Source organism: Camelus ferus, chromosome 15 (genome assembly GCF_009834535.1).
Source record: "Camelus ferus isolate YT-003-E chromosome 15, BCGSAC_Cfer_1.0, whole genome shotgun sequence".
Taxonomy (NCBI): Eukaryota; Metazoa; Chordata; class Mammalia; order Artiodactyla; family Camelidae; genus Camelus; species Camelus ferus.
The window spans coordinates 44100256-44120324 of record NC_045710.1 but is presented as its reverse complement, the minus strand read 5'-3'; the positions used below and the strand labels follow the sequence as shown (position 1 = coordinate 44120324).

Sequence of the window (20069 nt, the reverse complement as noted above, 5' to 3'; positions counted from 1 at the left end):
TAGTTACTTCATATATAATGAATTATCGTTTTATAGATGAGGCAGTCAGAGTTCAAAGAATTTAAGTAACTTGTCCATACTTAAGAATACTGGTGAAAAGAAAAGCACAATTTAAACTTAGGGTTTGATTTTAAACCTCCATGCCCTTCCTACTGTCCTTTACTGCCTAAAGTAAGTATGGAGGGGAATGGGAAATAATTAGCCTGCCTGTATACAAGTGCCAACACTGGAGAACTCGGTAGGGGAAATAATTAAAAATAAAATCTGCCATCCCCAAAATATCCTCTCCACAAGATACGGAAAAGTAGAAAAGAATGGAACAGTTTTATTATTGAATAAGCATTAAAGAGTACTGTGATGCATTGAAGAGACTGCAGACACAAAAAAAGTCTCACTCGTTTATATGACCAGGCAGATAAAATTAATTACATACCTGTTGTCTTTATGCCAAGGAAAAATAATCGGAAGTTACATCTTGGAGCCAAAAGCCAATGCTTAAACTCCCACGGAGACAGGGAGGTGGAGCAACCAGTCCTGATGTTCACATTTCAAAGAGATAGCTCCAAGGCCCCTAAAAAAGAACTTAAGGGGTTATAAAACTGGCAAGAAGTTTATTTAGCTTTTTAAAAGGTGTACAGACATCTCAAAGAGAAATCATTTATAGTTTTTATTTTTCTAAAGGAATTACTAAAAGAAAAGGGAGAGGGTAATGTTCTCTGTTCTTTTTGGCACCAGACAATTTTTTAAATTTAAATTTCTTAGATGTGGATTTATCCTTACAACCCCTAGTGTCAGAGCTATATGAATGAACTGAGCACCAATGTTTAAGAATCCATTAGGAGGATGAGAGAGACATAAGAAATGGAAAATATTTTGCATGTATTTGCTTATCTTTCACCTCCAGAAACTGATTGATTTAAGAGATCATACACCATAATCAAGTGGGATTTAAATACTTCTTAACTTAATAGGAGATAATAATGTTTGCTTACTGAAGAGTTCTGGACCAACCACAATCTGTCCCAGTTGCAGAACCCCAGACTAGTCTTAAAACCACTCCAGTCTATGAAATCACAAGCTGGATCTTAGGAGATTTAGTGACACTACAGAATTTTAAATTACTATTATCTTTTATTTTTCAGAGACTCTCATTTAAATTTCCTTACCAATAGGATGACACGTTTGTATTTATTTCCAGGGCTGTTTCTATTTGTCACATGAATAAGCTATGGATTTATATAATCTCACCTTTTTAAAGGCTTTTTTAAAAAACCCTTTCACTGTTTTTTTTTAAGCTAGCTGAACCCTTTTCCCGAAGATCCAGTCCACATCCGAAAATGAAAAATATTTTACTTTTGCAGGATAAACTTAAGTAGAAAAAAAGGAAGATTACAAGACAAGACGATGGATGGACTAAAAACAACAACAAATGTGAGTAATGGTTTTTATTTTTTTCGGGACTTATGCTGGGGAAGAATGTTTGTTACAGTAAGGATGATTGGCTGCTGGTCGTTAGGGATGATAATGAGTAGCACGTAGTATTTTTCCTCAAGGGCTTGCAGTTGTTGATACTATTTATTTAGTCCAACAAATACCTGCTCTGTGCCAGGAGCTCTTTAGATTGTGGCACAAACACTGATAAACAAGGTAGTCAACTATTCCTCAATTAAAAAAATAAAGACAAAATCTCTGCTTTCATGCAGCTATGTCTCCCATGAAAGACATCAAGCGTGTTAGCAAATAAAATCATTCAAAATACTATTATTAAAATATTTTATTTCTTTATTGCTCAAAGAAAATAAGGTATTGGGATAGAAAGTGACTGAGGGAGGGGGATGCTCTGAAGACTTGACATTTGAGTGGAGTCCTAAGAGATAAGAAAGAGACATCCACAGGGAGAATCAGGGAAAGAACATTCCAAGAACCAAGCGTTTGAGACAAGAAAGCTTATTTGGGGGACTGAAAGGCCAGTAAGACTGGAGGAAACTGGATGCGATTGAAGAGGTAAGCAGGGGCCAGATCATGGAGGACTTTGTAGGCCACGGGAAGGAGGATGGATTTTATTCCAGCTGCATGTTGGAGAGTTTTAAGCATGTGATTGATAAAGGATTACAGCTCGAGATGTTAACTCTGGCCAGTGTATTAAACTGTTACGGACACTATGCATTAACTAGGGGCAGGAGTGAAGGCAGAGCAGTTGAGAGGCTGTTGAAGTAGTCTCACAGAGAAGTGAACTTGGTTTGAATTAGTCTTTTAGCGGAGGAGATGGTGAAAAGAGGTCATATTCAGTAAGATTTGGGTGACAGAATCAGAAGGACTTGCTGATAGATTGGGTGTAAGTGGAAGGGAGAGGAAAAAAAAAAAAAAACCAGGAGTAACTCTCACATTTTTGACCTAAGCAACCAGGAAAAAAGGAAGGCTGGTGAAGAAAGGTTTGAAAAGGAAAATCACTAGTTGTGTATAGACATACTAAGTTACAGAGGTCTATTAGTCATCCAGTAGGTAATTGAACATTAAAGGGGGAGGTCAAAGACTAGAAATAAAGATTTGGGAGTCAGAAGCATTACATTTCCACAAAAAGTTCAGATAAGGAAAAAAATATTCTAAAGGGCCCCAAAGAGCTGGTAGAAAAGAAGGAGCTGCCAGTGAAATAGGAGGGAAATCAAGAGACTGTAGTGTCCTAGCAAGTGTTTCAAAAAGAATAGAAGTGGTCAGCTGTGTTAAATGATGCTGAGAGATTGAAAAAGATGAAACTAAAGAAATGACCTTGAATTTGGCAAGGTGAAGGTCATTAATGACCTTGGTTAGAGCCATGTCAGGGGCTTGCCAAATCCCAAGTCATTTCTTTATTCTCATCTTTTGAATTGGAGGAGATGGAGAAGAGAATGCTGGAAACGATGAGTATGGACAACTCTTTGAAGAGTATTAAAGGAAACACATGCTGCAATAGTTGGAGGGGAATGTGGAGTTGCATTAGGCCAAGGGCTATCACAGCAACCTCGGTCTCAACGGGTGAACACAATTGAAGTTTATAACTTGAGTCACAGTCCAGTGTGAGTTGAGCAGCTTTCTTCCAGGAGTAATCCAGGGACCTACATGTCTTCTATCTTGTAGTACCAACATGTGTCCTTCAAAGTCACCTTGGAAAAGGAAACAGGGCAGAGGCTCACGAATGGGAGATTTTTATGGGCCAGATCCGAAAGTGTAATACATTACTCTGGTCATGGTCTGCTTTCCATATGACCTCCACAAGGGGGCTGAGAAATATAATTTGAGAAATGTCATTTAGTTGTGTGCCCTGGAAGAAGAGAAGAAATGGATATGAGTAAGCACTAGCAGTTTCTGGCAGTGATGTTTTGTTTTGTTTATAGAGGGTGAAATTAAGTCATGTTTGTAAAAGATGAGACTGACTCACTGGTGAAGGAGAAATTGGTGATGATAGAGAAAGGGTGAAATCTGGAGCACGAGTTATAAGGTTGGCCGTAGATTGGAATGGGGACACTTCCTCTGTGGTAACAAGAAGGAAGGCAGAGCAGATGCAGAGAACCTGGTAGACCTGATGGTATGGAAATGAGGTAGTTAGTCAGATTGCCGTTTTTTCTTAAGTGAAGTGTGAGGTAATGTTCAGCTGGGGGTGGGGGACATCTATTATCTCTTTTTATTAGGAATGAAAAAAAAATGATTCCAGCATGTCCCCAGCATATTTCCCTATCTATCAGCCTGTTTACCACACTGAACTAGTTACCTGGTCATGTGCCTGGCTCTGGACTAAACTAAAAAATCCTTGAAAGCAGGACCTCTTATTCCAGGTGGCTGGCACATAGCAGATGTTCAGTATTTGTTGAGTGAATTATCCTGTCTAGAGATCAGCATCTCTATTTCTCAGGCCTTTCTGGGTTATTGAACACCCCACCATGTCTGGTCTTTAGTATGTGGTATGTTGTACACTTGCACTTGGATAGTACTTCTGAGCCTACAATTGATTTTATTCTTAAACTTTTGTTATAACTACATCTGTTCAGTTTGATGACAGGTATCTTTTTTATTCTTCCAACAAGGTTTAAATTGTTTAAGGCATGTTCTTTAGTATCAAGAGTAATGATACTCTTCCTTACCAGCTCAGTGTCTGCTGTTTAATAACAGATATTTGTAACATCTCCTTTACTGTCCTGCAGTGAAATTCATACATATATCATCTACCTTCCATGTATGTTTTCAAACAAATAAAAAAATTCCATAAGAGCAATATGAAAGAGAAATGAAAAGAAAGCCATGTGTTAAAAAATAATACTGACTTTGATATGTAAATGCTTGGGTACGACTACATTAAAAGACGTAATGAAGTTTTCAAATGTTTGCGTCTATACATAGAATCACAGGCTACAACTGGAGCCTGACACTGATGTATTGTATTGGGAGGCTGTCACAGTTGGGAGTTTTCAACTTTTAAAAAGTTTTCTAATAAAACAATCTTCTCTTGACTTACACAGTACAGTTGGCCCTCCTTATCCACAGATTCAAACAACCACAGGTTGAAAATATTTGAGGAAAAAAAAATTCCAGAAAGTTCCAAAAAGCAAAACTTGAATTTGCTGTGCACTAACAACTACTTGTGCAGCACTTACATTGTATTTACAACTACTTACATAGCATTTACATTGTATTAGGTATTATCAGTAATCTAGAGATGATTTAAAGTATATGAGGAGGATGTGCTGTAAGTTATATGCAAGTACTATGCCATTTTATATAAGGAACTTGAGCATCCTTGGATTTTTGGTATTTAAGGGGATCCTAGAACCAACCCCTCTTGGATACCGAGCAATGACTATAGTTGCATTGCTGAGAAATTTAGCATATGTTAAAACCATGCAAAAAGTATTTTGTGTTTCTGTGTCAAATGGAGTTGTGTTTTAGGCTTATATTATTACTATACTAGACTTTTCATCCACATGAATATGAAATATTAGAAAGTCATGAGGATGGAGGACAGTTCTTGGCTATACTGGACTGTCCTTTGCAAGGCATCTAGTATCCTTGACTGCCCTTGCAGTAAATGTCACTGGTGTCCCCACATCATTGTGATAACCAACAATTTGGTCACAGATTTCCAAAACATCCCTAATGGTTTGGAACAATAGTTCTTAAATTTTGGTGGTCAGAAGTATCACTTGGAGAGCTTGTTGGGAATACAGATTCTTTGGCCCTACTCCCAGAAATTCTGATTCAGTGGGTAGGAGAAGGGCCCTGAAATCTATATTTTGTAATGACTACCCCAAGACTGAGTCTTGAATAATATTTAACGGAGGCTGTGAAAAAAGTCTGTTGAATTATCCCCGTCCCATACATAACTAAGGGCCCTGTTCTTGAATTTGAAATTGCAGACTACGGTACCCTTCTTTCTCAATACTTTAACATGTATAAGTGGTAATTTTTACACTTCTCTGATAGCCAGAATGATCCTGTTCATCAGATTGAATGTCTTTCCCTTAGAGAACTCTAGATGAACTTACCACATTGCTTCTCTTTGATACCCCTTTTATCTGTGTTACCTTCCCTCTGTTACACAGTTTATGCAGACATTTTACATCAATTTAGGCCACACGGTTATTTTAAAAGAAAATAAGCTGTATGGAGACTACTTGCTAGTCCCAATTAGAGCACTGCTGGTCAGGACAGGTTGTTTTAACAGCCAGAGTCCACTGTTAGGGTGGGTTTTATCTGTTAACAGAGCTGTCGGCCACGTCCCACTGCTACTCTCCTGTTTTACTTCCTATGTGGGTATTGTTTTTTTGGTTTTGTTTTGTTTTTTAAATTTTTTTGTACAGTTTGTTTTTTGGGGGAGGTAAATAGGTTTATTTATTTATTTTTAATGGAAGATTGAACCCGGGACCTTGTGCATGCTAGACATGCGCTCTGCTCCTGAGCTATACCCTCCCCACCATGTGCATATTGTTTGAGACCTCTGAAATCCACTCCCATGAGTTTAAGAGGCTGTGAAAGACAAAAGTAAGGGGGAGAACACCTCATAAAGAATGAGGATTAGGATCTACAAATCAGGTTTGAAGAGTCCTGGAACCATTTCCATTTTCTTCAGCATACTGAAGCATTCTTTAAAAATGGCTGCATTACTCACAGAAGGAGGTAATACTTAAGTGGGGGTGGGTGTCATCTGGTCAAGTGGAGAGAAGGGAAGGAGAGAAAGGTTAAGACTGCATGCATATTGTAGAGACCAGGACAATTGAAGCAGAGGGTGTGCGGCAGACAGTGCTAGCTGACCTCTCTTCCTTTTCTGTATTCATATAGTTTGAGAAATGGTTATTCAGCTACACTCTGTCTCCCAGCTTCCCTTGAGTAGATGTATGCCCACCTTTCTTAGGCAGAGCCTTTCAGATGGTGAGCCTGCTTCCTTTTTGCTTTCCTGTCATCCATCTAACGTTGGTGATGATGTCCTAGAGGTTACAATTGAGGTGAAAGGAACCTGTGTGATTGCATGGAGCAACCTGGAACTCACGCATTGAATTCAGAAAAGTATTTCTCTCTTTTCTGATCCACTGCATTTGGATCTTTTTGTGATAGCAGCTAGCGTTACAATAACTAATATGAGTATTGATACGCAAACAGAAATATGGTTAAAATCTGGTAATGGAGGGGTTAGAATGCCAGGAAGAGTAGTTTAGTTTTATCTCATAGGCAACAGAGAAATATTGCAAGTTCTCCAACTAGAGAGTGCTATGATAGAGGCAGTGTTTTGGGAATATCAGATTGGTAGCATACAAGGCCTCCATTAAGAGGTTGTTGCAGTGAAACAAATAATATAGCTGAAACTGACCAGGATATTGAGTGTGGAAATGATGTAAAAATGAAGAGGAAGGAAAACACGAGATATTACAAAGAGAAGTGATAGGCATCGGTGACCAACTGCATATAAGAAACCAAGGAGAACTGGGAGTCAAAAGTTCCAGATTTCTAATCTGGAAAACTGCTGATACAGCAGGAATTGCTGTCAGGAAAGTAGAAATGGATAGATTAACATCAAACATTTGTAAGTAGTTTGGAGCGTGGCGGCAAGCCCAGACCCTGCCATCATCAGTGTTGCTTGTTCTCCCTACTGTCCAGCACTAGCCCATGGACCACTATTTTTAAAGCAAACTTTAGGGGAAAGGGATAGTCCCTCAAGTAAGAACCAATAGCTCTGAGGAAACCTGCCCCACTCACCTATTTTCATTTAAGGAACTGAAACATGAGGTTTGGGAACACTCAGAGAAATGAAATCTTAGTATGTGAAAACTTTAAAAAGCAGTCATTAAACATTCATTTTTAAAGCACCTCTCTCTTTAATGTTTACGTGTATATTGTGTGGGCCCTATAGCACTATATATGCTAGCTTTACATGTAGAGCACTGCTTGGAAGTATGATGCAGTGCACCAACGTGGTTTCTGTAAGAGAAGTAATGGCTGGTGTTTCACAAACATGTGATCCAATAATTACTTGCACAGATTTAGAATTAGCATTTTTCAGAACTTGTAATAAAGTCATCTTCACCTTGAAGTCATATGATGTTTCTGATCTATCTCAACAAGAGGATAGTTAAATTTTAAGGTTGGAAGAAACCCAATAGAACATTTCATCCATGCCTTCATTTTACACACGAGAAAACAGGCACGGAAAATTTAAGTTCTTTGCTCCCGTCTTAACAGCTAGTTGGTTGCTGAGTTGTAACTTGAAACTAGACCTCCAAACCCTTAGTTTGGATCTTTTTCTCCTGTGCCACATTGCATTTCCAAATATGATCTCAGATATAAAGCAATACAAAAACATTTGTTAGCTAAGTAGCAGCCATAATGTTACTAATGAAAATGCTAACATGTGGAGCGCTTAGCATTCACAGGCTCTGCACCTTTTAAAGACTGTCATCATACAATACAACATCAACTATACCTCAATTAAAAAAAAAAAAAAGACTCTCACACTCTTTTCCCAAAAGTCCTCAGTTCAACTCTAGAAAAATTAAAAATCAGTTCTTTTAACTCTTTTTATTCAAGGCATTGACTATCATATTCATCATTTATTCCCTACAGTGCCCTGAGTATTGAGATGCTCAGTAAGTATCTAGTGAAGTGTAAATTTTTACACATTGCATCACTCCAGTGTTGATATGAGTATAATATATCACCTCTGGGCAGTATATACTATTAGAAAAAGAGAGAGAGACACACACACAAGGCTCATCTCTCTCCTCTTCAAAGAGGTGAGTAACCATGCCTGCAGAGGCAAAATAGTGATTATATTAAGACAAATACTGAAATCATGGATTAGAAGCAAACTGAGCCAACTAGTTAACAAGTTCTTTAATAATATTCAAAGTCCTTAAATTTTTGCTAAAATTTTTATTTAAAAGTTACATCAAAAATATACATGTAAAACATTAAAGAAAGATTGGAGAGAAGAAGAAAAATGGCCTATAATTCTACCTCACTAATGTAAATGTCACATATGTGCATGTGTGAGTGTGTGTACATGTTTCCTTCCAGAGCTTTGTCATATGCAGACTTTGATTTATTTCTTCTGCTGTTACTTTAACATGGTAAAAATTAAAGCAGAGAAAATGAGAATCAGTTAAAATGACTTCACCCCCAACCCTGTGAAAAAAGTGTCCAAGAGTAATGGTTTGGAGTATATCTTCAGGTAACTTTTATTACATTTTTAATATAGGTACAATCAATCATGAATACTATGCATACATAAAATTTGACAGCCTGCTTTTTTTTGCACTTGATATTTATACTATTCACATTTTCTTGTGTTGCTACAGAGTTTTTATACTAAGCTCTTAAAGGAAGGAAGTTGGCTAGAGAATGGATGTTCTAGCAAACTGGGAATAGTTCCAAGGTTTGTAGGTCTTATTGAGGTTAAAAAAGCAGATTTTGTGTGACTATGGGGTGGGAAAGTTGGAAAAATAGGAAATTATGAGCAGAAGTTTGGGCTTTCTAAATTATTGCATTAATTTAGAAAGGTTTGCATTTTGTTTGCTAACAACTGAGATTATAGACATCTAATAATAGTTAGAGTCATCTAATAATAATCTATTCTAAATATTTTGTAATACAGCAAACTATCTCTAATGAGGTTCAAAATATGTTAAACCTAATTTTGGATATTCCAAATGGAAATTCATTTTCAGAGTAAACAGACACACATTTATTTTTATTTAGTACTTATTAAAAGTAATAGATCAATATTATAAATCATAAAATTATAGTTTCATATTACTGGGTATATTTTGAGTACATTTTTTGCCTTAGATTTTTGATATGATGTTGGTCACACAGCTGAAATAGGAGGGACAGACTATAATAGATCATGAAATCTTCTCTCCTGCTTTGCTGAGCTTAGAATACCTTCCCTTCTGTGCAACCTGCATCATGCTTTGTCACCTAGGCCACAAAAAGACTGTTTGTGTCTGAAATCTCACTGAATCTGTCATGAATACAGTATCTTTATCTTTTGACACTAACCCCTTCCCCTACCATGACTCCAAATCATCATTAGGCTGATGATAGCAACAAATACCATCCCGTCTCCTCTGTTGCTTTCCCACCTGTCTCTTGAACCCCTTGCACTAGAACTCTTTTGTACTTCTGCTGCCACAAAACGTATTTTACCAGCTCATGTTGGAAAGTAGACAGTGAAAGTGGCATCTCACTCCATTTTTAGCACTTAAGCTCCAGTGAGAAAACCCTGATAATCCATGAGAGAAAGCTCTCCCTCTCAACAGTGTGGAAGATGGATTGGAGGAAGGGAAAGACTAGAGACAGGTGAATAGTAGGGAAAATAATTGTAGCAATGGAGGTGAGGGAAGATATTCTTGAACTAAGGCCGTGGCTTTGGGGAGTAGCTAATTGGGACACATAGGTAAGGAGAACTGCCAGTTTTCTGCTTTGAGCAGCTGTATTAATTGTGGGGGCATTCAATGATGTAGGAACGTGAGGGTAGGGGAATTTCTCCCTTTGTATGACAGTAAATCCAAATATGAAAAGACCTCTTATCATTCTTTCTCCCTTTCCTTCCCCCTTTATAACAAAACCTTGATTTCATTTGGATAATTTGCTCTGCTACAAATGCCAAGTGCATCTTTAAGTCAATCATGGTAATCCCATTCTTGATCCAGAGAGTGGTTTAGGAATGGGCAAATGATACATTTCTGACCACTGTAACAAGAGGGGGAATTTGCTGGAACATTCTGGAATCTTTTTTTTTCTTTCATTTCTAATAAAAAGAGACACCCAGGAATTCACTGGACTGTGCTATGTCTGTGAGTGGCAAGTGAACTATAGAAGCCATTTTAAGATCTTGAGTTAAAAATAAAGCCAACATGCTTAAGATGTTGGAGCAGAAAATTTTAGAGGAACCTGACATAGTCAGCTGCTGAGTTGGAACCATCCCACCTCAGATACCTTGTTATAATAAATATTTCCTTATGGCTTAAGCCATTTAAGTTGAGGATCGTATTGTCTGCAGCCCAAAACAATTTAAGAGCTATAGAACTGTCCTTAAATAAAGAATTCTAGCTAGGCTTGTAATCAACTGGAAATAAGATCTTTGGAACTGGATCCTCAATGATCCAGCCAATGACCCAGAGCAGTCCATCATTGAGAAGGAACTGACTTTTTGAGGGCTGAGCTCCTGGAAGATGGTCTCCACTAAAATATGTATTTCCTTAAAGTGGACATTTATTCTATTAAATTAAGTTAAGACATAGTATTTTAATTTTCACTTCCTGTATTACACTTACAGTTACTGTATGCATACTGTTGCTCAAGACCGCTGGCAGATTCAGAAATAGAACTCAGCACCTAGGCCAAAATGGAAGTTTACAGTTTTGACAAAGCCCTTGACAAAGAGTACAGGAAATAAAAGTCAACCAAACAGGAAGTAGGCAGAGTAGAACAGAACAGCCAGAAATATTTGGGCCTGGCGCAAGAATTAATCTGCCTGCAGAACACAGAATTACTAAGCGATATCTTTAGAGCTGAAATCTTTAATTTGTAAACATTTTAAAGGGATCATGAAAGAGGGGGAAAAGCACAAGGAAGTAAAAGAAGAGAGAAATGCTTCTCTGGAGTAATTATTGCATAAACTAGAGAATGTTTTCTGCATAGATAATGGCAAGTTTAAAACCTTTCTGCAAATTCCTTCACCCTCCTCCCATAGAGAGGTGAATTCTGTGGCCCTTCTCTTTGAATCTGGGCCAAACCTCAGTGATCATTTGACCAGTAGGCTATGGCAGAAATGACATTATATGACTTTCCAGGGTAGGTCATAGAAGGTGGTGCAGAGTCTACCTGGTTTGCTTGTCCCTGCATTAGAACCATGAGCTGCTGTGTGAGAAGCATCAGTGCCCTGAGACCACCATGCTGTGAGGGAGCACACACTAACCAGAGCTGTGAGGTGTTTGAGGTGACAGACACTAAATGGTCATCTAGGTCAATACTGCCTTAATTAGAACATCTGTTCATTCTTACAGTTGTAAAGGTTCCTTCCACCTCATTTTGATGACCAACAATACTACTGTAAACGTATTTGGTTTTTTGAAGTTCACAGGGTATTAATATGTTGGAGCACTATGTAAATCTAAAGAAGTTATAAACAGCATTTATTACCTTGATTAAAAATAAAAACAAAACAACACAGACAGACCACATGGAGAGGCTCTCTGACCCAGGGAGAGAGAGATGCCCAGCCGTCGCAGGTTCTCCCAATGCCCACTCTTCCCGCTCCTGCCACCGAATGGCTTCAACTGCAGGAGGGATCCTAAGGCAGAATCACCCAGTAGAGCTCCTTCTGAATTCCTGACCCACAGAAACCACAAGAGATAATACAATGATTGCTGTCATTTTAAGCCAGTGAGCTTTGGGGTGGTTTGTTATGGGCAATTGATAGCCGGAGCAATAGAGGAGGTGATTTAAATACTATGGCTCTTTGATAAGTAGGGGAGGAACCCTAGGCCATTAGAAGTCATTATAGCTAATTACTATAACAAGCAAGGTGAAGTGCTGGTTTCCAGTCAGAGAACTAGTTACCAATAATTAAAGCAAGTAATTAATTGGTGAGGCCAAGTAATATTTTTTTTAAAATCTTGGCTCTCAAAGAACTTTGCTTTAGTTAATATGAAATGTTTAAATATTATGACACATTTCTTCAGAGCCAATTTATGTAAGTCATTTTCTTTTTTTCCCCCACTTTTTCTTCCTATTACCAACAAACTATGACAGATGTTTAGGTTGTTTCGTGACATGTCACAGCTCAGCAGCAGCTCAGAAAGCTACAAGCTGAGGCATTTAGGATCCCTGTGCACTGGGTTCCAGTTTCCTGACCCTAGGACATTCAGTTAGTAACCTTTCTGTAAGGGAGAGTGCAGGACATTTTCAGTCTGCATGGGACTGAGGTGGGGCCGTATGTGTGAGCTGAGTATCAGGATGGGAAAGGTAGATGTCAGAGAAGCAGAAGCCTTTATGGCTCAGACTTCTGGTCTCAGTTCTTCCTTTTCTTGGTTTAAAGTATTGGAAGAAAATGAATAAAAATTAAGATCAACCAAAGCAAATGTAGAAAAGTAACATGGAAAATGTATATGAAATGTCCAGAATAGACAAATCCACAGAGACAGAAAGTAGACTAGTGGTTGACTAGGGCAGGAGAGTCTGGGGCTAAAGGGACATGAGGACTAATTGGTAATGAGTACAATGAGTGTGAAATTCCTTTGTCGGGTACTGAAAATGTCCTAAATTGATTGTAGTAATGATTGCAAAACTCTGAATATACTAAAAACCATTGAATTGTACACTTTAAATGAACTGTATGGTGTGTGAATTGTATTTCAGTAGAGCTGTTATAAAAAATGTAACAAGGGAAATTTTTATATAAAATGAAAACAGATAAAAATCAAACTTGTTTGTCATAATTAAAAGGTTATCACTGATGCTTAGAAATTTCCTTGGCTATATGAAATGACGCTGAGATTCCTCTAGTGCAGAGTTTAGCAAACTTTTCCTGTAAAAGGCCAAAAAGAAAATATTTCAGGCTTTGCAGACTAAGAGGCAAAATCATAACTATTATGTAGGTGCTCATATAATAAGACAGAAAATAAATTTCTGCACATTTAAAAATAATAAAATTAAAAATGTAATAGTTGAGTATAATTTTTTTTTTGTAATACAGGTCTATTGAGAAGAATGGAGTATTTTTCAGGAGATAACATTTCACTTAAGTTTCAAAGTTAATGTTTCCTGTCCTCAAATTGATTGCAGGTGTTCTGACAAAAAAAAAAAAAAAGGGTTCTTAGCTCATGGGTCATATAAAAACAGTCAGTGGCCTGGATTTGGCCTATGGGTTTACCAAACCTTGCTCTAGAGGACTAAATTCTTAAAGGCTGGTTTATTAGTCTCCTAGGGCTTCTGTAACAAAGTACTGGAAACTAGTTAAATTAAAACAGCAGAACTTATTGTCTCACAGTTCCAGAGGCCAGAAATCCAAAACCAAGATGCTGCAGGGTGATGCTCCCTCCAGGGTCTCTGGGGGAGGATATTTCTTTGCCTCTTCTAAGATCTGGTAACCCTAGGCTTGTGGGGGCATAACTCCAAATTCTGCCTTTTTCTCACATGGCTGTCTTCTCTCTATCTGTGTTTGTGTTTCTTCTCTTCTTATAAGGACATCAGTTGTACCCTAATTCAGTATGACTTCCTCTTAACTAATATATTTGCAATGACCTTATTTCCGAATAAGATAACATTCATTGGTACTGTGGGTTAGGACTTGAACGTATCTTCTTGGGGTACACAGTTCAACCCACAACAGCAATGGACTTGGGCAGAGAGCCCTGGAGGATATTTGGGTTAGAGATGTCCTTATTCTCGTGTACCTCAGAACAGTAATGCTTTTGATGAACATCAGGTTTGGCTCAGGTCTCATCCTGGGGAGCACACCACCGTTCATGGTTCCCATAGTTCCAAACTTGTGGACAATTATTTTTTTTGTTACTTTAAGGACCCTAGATATCACTTAGTCGCTTTCATTTAAAAACATGTCATTTACTATTAGGAAAAAAGGCTAGAATTCATTCTATACTAGAGTGAATGTTTCGTAGCTATTTTGGACTTCCTGGAAGCTTCATGATACATCTGAGACTTTAGAAAATGGGCAAATATTTGTCTCTTTAGTTTGCATCACCTTAAAACCTAAAAAAAAAAGCTATAAAAAAAGAATTAAAAAAGGCTATTACTGTGGTCCAGGCAAGAATTAACAGTGGTTTGTAGCAAGACTGTAGCAGTGATGATGGATAGAGTTGGATGGATTAATGATCTCTTAGCACACAGGATCTACAGTATTTGAAAATTCATGTGTATTAGGGTGAGAAGAGGGTGTCCAAAGTGACTTTAAGGTCTCTAGCATGAGCAACTGAGTGGAGAGTGGTGTGACAGAATGAAATAAGGAACGTCAGAAGAGGTCTGGGTAGAAAGATCATGAGTTTGGTTTGGATATGACCGTTCTGAGCAGCTTGTGAAACTACAGGATGGCTATCTATATATGTCTGAAACTGGAGATATAAATTTCAGAGTGGTTGTTGGGATATAAGGGGACCAATGAATAATGCTCCCCTACCTTCTGAGTTCAGAACCAATGGAGAAATAGATCTTAGGGAACAATATCTCAACTTTTTTTATTGGTTAAGCTGCATTGTTAAATATAGCTTTGATCTGTAGACAAAACTGGGCTTTTTAATGTCTTCCCCCTGAATTTAACCTGTTGGCCCCCAGCTGCTTATCTCCCCATTTGAGAAAGAGAGCCTGGCCCAGTAAGATTGTATCATATAGGATAGCATGCAGGGGGCACGGATCCAGAGAGAAAGAGAGATGGGAGGAGAAAGAAGCACCCAAGCCTTCAGTGAGTCACTTCTTCTGGATGAAGGACTGAGTGTTTCAGCAGGAAACAGGTGGTGTGCTTAAAGAGATAATATAGCAAACGGATTATTTGCAGAGGTGTGGGCAAGGTTAAGGGTACCAACAAGGGATGTTGAAGCATCCAGGATCTACATACAGGAAGTCCTAGTTCTAGGGACAAGAGGAGGGAACTCTTACCAGAAATCAGGAGCGCTGCAGCCAAGTGAATGAGCTCTGCCCAACAGGAATGTAGTAAAGGAAAGGAACCAGTGCCAAAATGATGTCTGACAGTGATGTAATACCAATAAAATTGAAATGTCGCAAGGACCCTTCTTCCATTACAGTATCTCATTAATCCTGAGATGTGAATTTTCCCCCCACATTTTAACTTCTCTAAAATTGGGAGTCATAGTACAATCTTATCATCTAGTCAGGTGTTCTGATGGAGGTGTCATTCCCTGTCATATGCATCCAAACTGGCAGAACGGATGTCAGCAGCTTGGAAGAAAACCGAGCAAAGTGGAGTGCTGTTATAAAATGCTCCATCCCCAGGGCTCTTGATGACACAGAGGGGGACACCATCTGAGGTCACACGGGCTACTCTGAGTTAAAACGTGGTTCAGCCATAGAGACAGAAGGTAGATTGGTGGTTGCAGCGGCTGGGAGAGTGGAAGGAGTGGACTAGGCAGTGACTGCTAATAGATACAGAGTGATGGAAATGCACTGGAATAGGTAGTGGTGATGGTTACACAACTTTGTGCAATATATTAGAAATGATTGAATTGTACACTTTTCAAGGGTGAATTTCATGGGGTTTGAATGATATCTCATTTTTTTAAAAGTGATTCAGAACATTAGAGAATCTGGGTAACGGATATACGGGAACTCTTTGTACTATTTTTGCAAGTTACTGTGAGCCCCAAATTATTTCCAAATCAAAAGCTTAAAAAATACTTTTTGGAATACTATCCAAAATGGAGGTCTTATATTTAAAAAAATCTGTATTCAAAATATGTTTATAAACTTGTGTGAACTCTTAGGGGAAAGAAGTAAAATAATATTTAATAAGAACTCTTTTCCAAGTTTGAAAACAAACATGGTTCAGCATATTTGGATTCTGAAAATAAGGAGCTTCTAAGAATACTTTTAAGTTATTTTCCTTTTTAAGGTGTGCATGAGAACGACATATGCTAAAGATCTATGTCTAAGTCTAAAAGTTTGTTAAGTAAGTACGAGATAAACATTTTAAGTGAAAAATGTTGTGTTAGACTTTAGTTGGCATTTTCTCTCCTTCTCTTCGTAGTATGTTTGCTGTTATGAAATATAGTATTACATCCCCAAGGAGGAATAAAAGCTCCCAAATCAAATCTCTTTCTCTTGTAAGGTAAAGACCACAGACATGAAGGCCCACAGTTACCTTCTTCTACATGAACTCTCATTCTGTTCAGCCTCAGCCCAGGGGCCTCATTCAGTGCCTGGGAAGTGGGGGATCCCCTCAGCAGTTGCAGGCAAAGCCTCTTACATGTTCTGCTTTTAGAGTCCAAAGGGTTAACAGGACATAGATTACCAGCCCCAGCCCCATGCCCAAGAAACTTAGAAAACAGGAGCACATTTGCTGGCCCTGTGGCATTTAGACCAGTTGTATGAGTCCTGATTCTAAGTTGTGAGCTGCAGAAACCAACTCTACCTGATTTAAGCAGAAAAAGGATGTGTTGGTAATTCTTTGGGCAGCTGGGGGAATTGCAGGGAAGACTGTAAAACCTGGTGTGACCTATGAACTGATCCTGAGAAGACACTGTTGTCAGCAGCTGAGCCGTGGGCCCACTGTCTCGGGGAATTCTCTGCTGGGCTTGCGACTGTGTATCACTAACTCCTGATTCAAAGTCCAGGGTGGGTGGGTCTCACTGAATAAGCTTCGGTCACGTGGCTGCACCCTTGTCATGTGGCTGCAAGGAAGCAGGGAGAGTAAGCGACACCTTCTTCTGTAACAGGAGATGATAGACTCTGCCTTCCACCAAGACTCTTAAGGAGGGGGAAGAGGTTCAGATGATGGACAGCTAAAAATCCTGATGAATGTCTACTTCAATAAAATTAAAATTCTTAGAGTCCCAGAACACACATATATTACTGGCACCAGCTGAAGACCCAGGTGGAAGTCCAGCAGTATCTGAGGGGAGGAGGGAAGGCTGTGAAAACATGAAAGAGAAAATGTTACTGTTGTCAGTCTTGTCTGAATGCCTCTCAGTCTATAGATCACCTTTCTGTGGTTCTTGACCTGTGAACTTTACATGGTGTTGGAAGAAGTCTTTCATCATGAAGTTAATTATGGCCTAGATTTACCATATCATATCTGGAAATTGAAACCTTTCCAGCCTCTTGCAAAATTTAGAACTTTTTAATGATGCTCCAGGATTTATTGGAGGCTCCTTTCTTCCCCATTTAAAACCCCTTAATTTCTATTTCCCTTGTGTCCCTGTCAAGCCAAGGACACAGCCACATTTTTTCTTGTGAGCAGTCATTACAATTATGTTCTGGTAAACTGGCTCTTTGGGGAGGGTGGTGGGGGGAAAGCCCTGGTTGATAGCACTTGCCAATTTCCTTGGTGTAAATACTCCCACTGTGGAAGATTTCAAGCTACCAAACATGATTTGCGAAATCCCTGAATATTTCACTGCCAGCTTGTATGAGCTTATGAGCCGTGGCCTCTTGCCTGGAATTTCTCAGGCCTGTAACTCCTGCCTCCTACAGAAATTTTCTCACTTCTTTAACTTGGAGAATCACTCACAGTGGATTCCTCAGCTAAAGCTGCTGTTGAATGTATGTTCCTTGAGGGCAGAGGTCTTTGATCACTGCTGTACCCCCAGGGCCTAGGATGATACCTGGCACCCGGAGGGCTCTCAGTGCACACTTGTTTGTGGTAGTGGTTCTGAGGCTCTTTCCTGGGGCTGGTAAGGACAACCAGCACTGCCTTTATCTTGGGTCAAAGGCAGCAGAGACTTTCCCTGTGTCCTCTTTTTCTGCAAAGTGGGTCATGTCTCTGATCATCTGTTTGCCTCTCTTGTTCCACTTCTCTTTTCAGGAAGACTCAGCCACATTTTTAACATTTTAACTTGCTGCTTTAGTTGATCACTTCCTTCTTTATCACATCAGCCAGCACTGTTTGCTGTACTGATTAGTGTTTTCCTCTTTATTTCCCTTTGCTTTTGAGTCAAGACATTTGCTTTTCTGATATACTCCTTAGATCCTGTTTTATGGGGTCCATCACAATGAGCCATCTGAAGTCATGATGTCTGGAGTCTGCCAGAAACATGGCTGTTGACCCAGCTCTTGTCCTCTTCTATCTGTCTTCCTGGGTGGGTGATCCTTCATTGATGGTGGTGTCCTACTGGACCAGTATCTAATCCAGGCCTGGACTCTATCTACCGCCGTCCTGCCTGGTTCTCCTGCAGCTCATTTCACCTTCCTGTGCCTTTCCTGAAAATCCCCCTTGAAAAGTTTCCTGGGTACATTCCCTCAAGGCACATGCTTTACCTGCATTCTCTTCTACAATAAGCCACCTTGAAACTCACTGGTAATGCTAGCAGCATTCTGTGCTCATCTTCCCAGACCTCCCCACCTTCAGATCTGGCCACGGTTGCGTGACTACCTGGTGTAACTGTCGCAGTCTTTAAAGGGTGATTCCCCAATTAAACTTACTGTTGACTCCTTATCTGACCTTTTAAGAGGGCACTTCTCAAAGAGCTTCCTGGAACTGTACTCCTGGCTGACGGTGGCAGGTGCAGATTATTCCAGTCTGTTCTCTGAAATCTCACCTCCCTCTGTTAGAGTTCTTTGGATCCCAGTTACTCTTTCTGGTCAATTAATAACCAAAACAAACAAACAAACAGAAGGGTTTCTAACACCTTCCTTGAGGGCAGTTAGGTCCAAGCATGCCCCCACCATCGTGTCTCTTAAGGGAATCCTCTCTACATGACCATGGTGGTGAGACGCAGTGCTGGCCAATCAGAATGGACACTAGCTGCAAATAACCCAGGTGTGTCTCTGGCTCCTTTATCTTTCTCTCTCCAGCTGTTCTCACTCTGATTTCAAGATCAAAGTTTTGTGGGGGGATCTTGCATACCACTACACCAGCAGCACTGTTAAGATCAAAGTTTTATTAGAGAAAAAATCACTCACATCTCTTGTTGAAGAACAGTAAGGCAGGCTTTATTCAGGACCATCATGATAGGTTTAGGGACCAATGGGGTGTTGCAGCAGGGGAGAGACGTTGGGCTCAAATTTGAATATAAGGGAAAGTAGGAATTTATAGCAGAGGAGCAGGGAGGGGGAGTCAGTGGATAGAAAATTACTGAAACATCAGGGGTAAGGAGGGGATTTTGGCTAAACCATCTTAGAAGGGTTCTTGCTGAAGGCAGGTCAGGCTGATCAGACATCACCTGGGAGGTGGTGGAGGCTGAGGAACCCGATGAGATATCGAGGGTGATCAGGTATTGAGAGAGGAGGGGATTCTGACTAAACCGACAGAGCAGGATTCTTGTTAAAACTGGACAAAGCAGAGATGAATGTGGAAGCCCGAAAGTCAGGGCCTAGTTGAGAAGAGAGTTCAGAAGAGCCTGATGTGGTTTCGTCATGTAGAGAATCTTTGTTAGTTTCTAAAACAATCCAGCTCCTCCTTGATTCCGAGAGACAGTATGTTCTTGGCATGAGGCCTTTTTACTGTTTCTTCCTGGTCTTTGGTTTACTAATATTTTCATTGATGTCCAAAAAGATGGCCTGCCACCTTAAAATAAGGGACTGTTTTCCTCTCTCTGTTCATTGATGAAAAGCCACCACCTTCTGTGGCTGAACCTCCAAATCTGCATCTTTGATCAAAGCCATGGCCAGACTTAAGCAATAAATCTAGAGAGGAATTTGATCCATGTGGTGGCGTTTGAGGGTGATTCCAGGAGTCTGTATCAGGAGGTAAATTCCATCACAGTTTACTCCTTGGCCTGAAAACTGAGTTCAGTGCAATGTAACAAAGAGGAAGAGAATTTGAGGTAGATGACAACGCACCTAAAGCTAGAACTGCACTACTAATATATTCCAACCTAGTCCTTGGGTGGTCCTCAGACCCACCGCATCACCTGGGA

At 39.5% G+C, this 20069-nt stretch overlaps 1 long non-coding RNA gene across 6 annotated transcripts in view; it reads left to right on the top strand.

Moving 5' to 3' along the window:
* LOC106730475 overlaps positions 1–20069 on the top strand; it is a 69496-nt gene that overhangs the window by 783 nt on the left and 48644 nt on the right. For all 6 annotated transcript variants that reach the window (XR_004326355.1, XR_004326354.1, XR_004326353.1 and 3 more), the window contains exon 2: positions 1362–1431. This is a non-coding gene — a long non-coding RNA (uncharacterized LOC106730475). The remainder of the gene's footprint in view (positions 1–1361; positions 1432–20069) is intronic.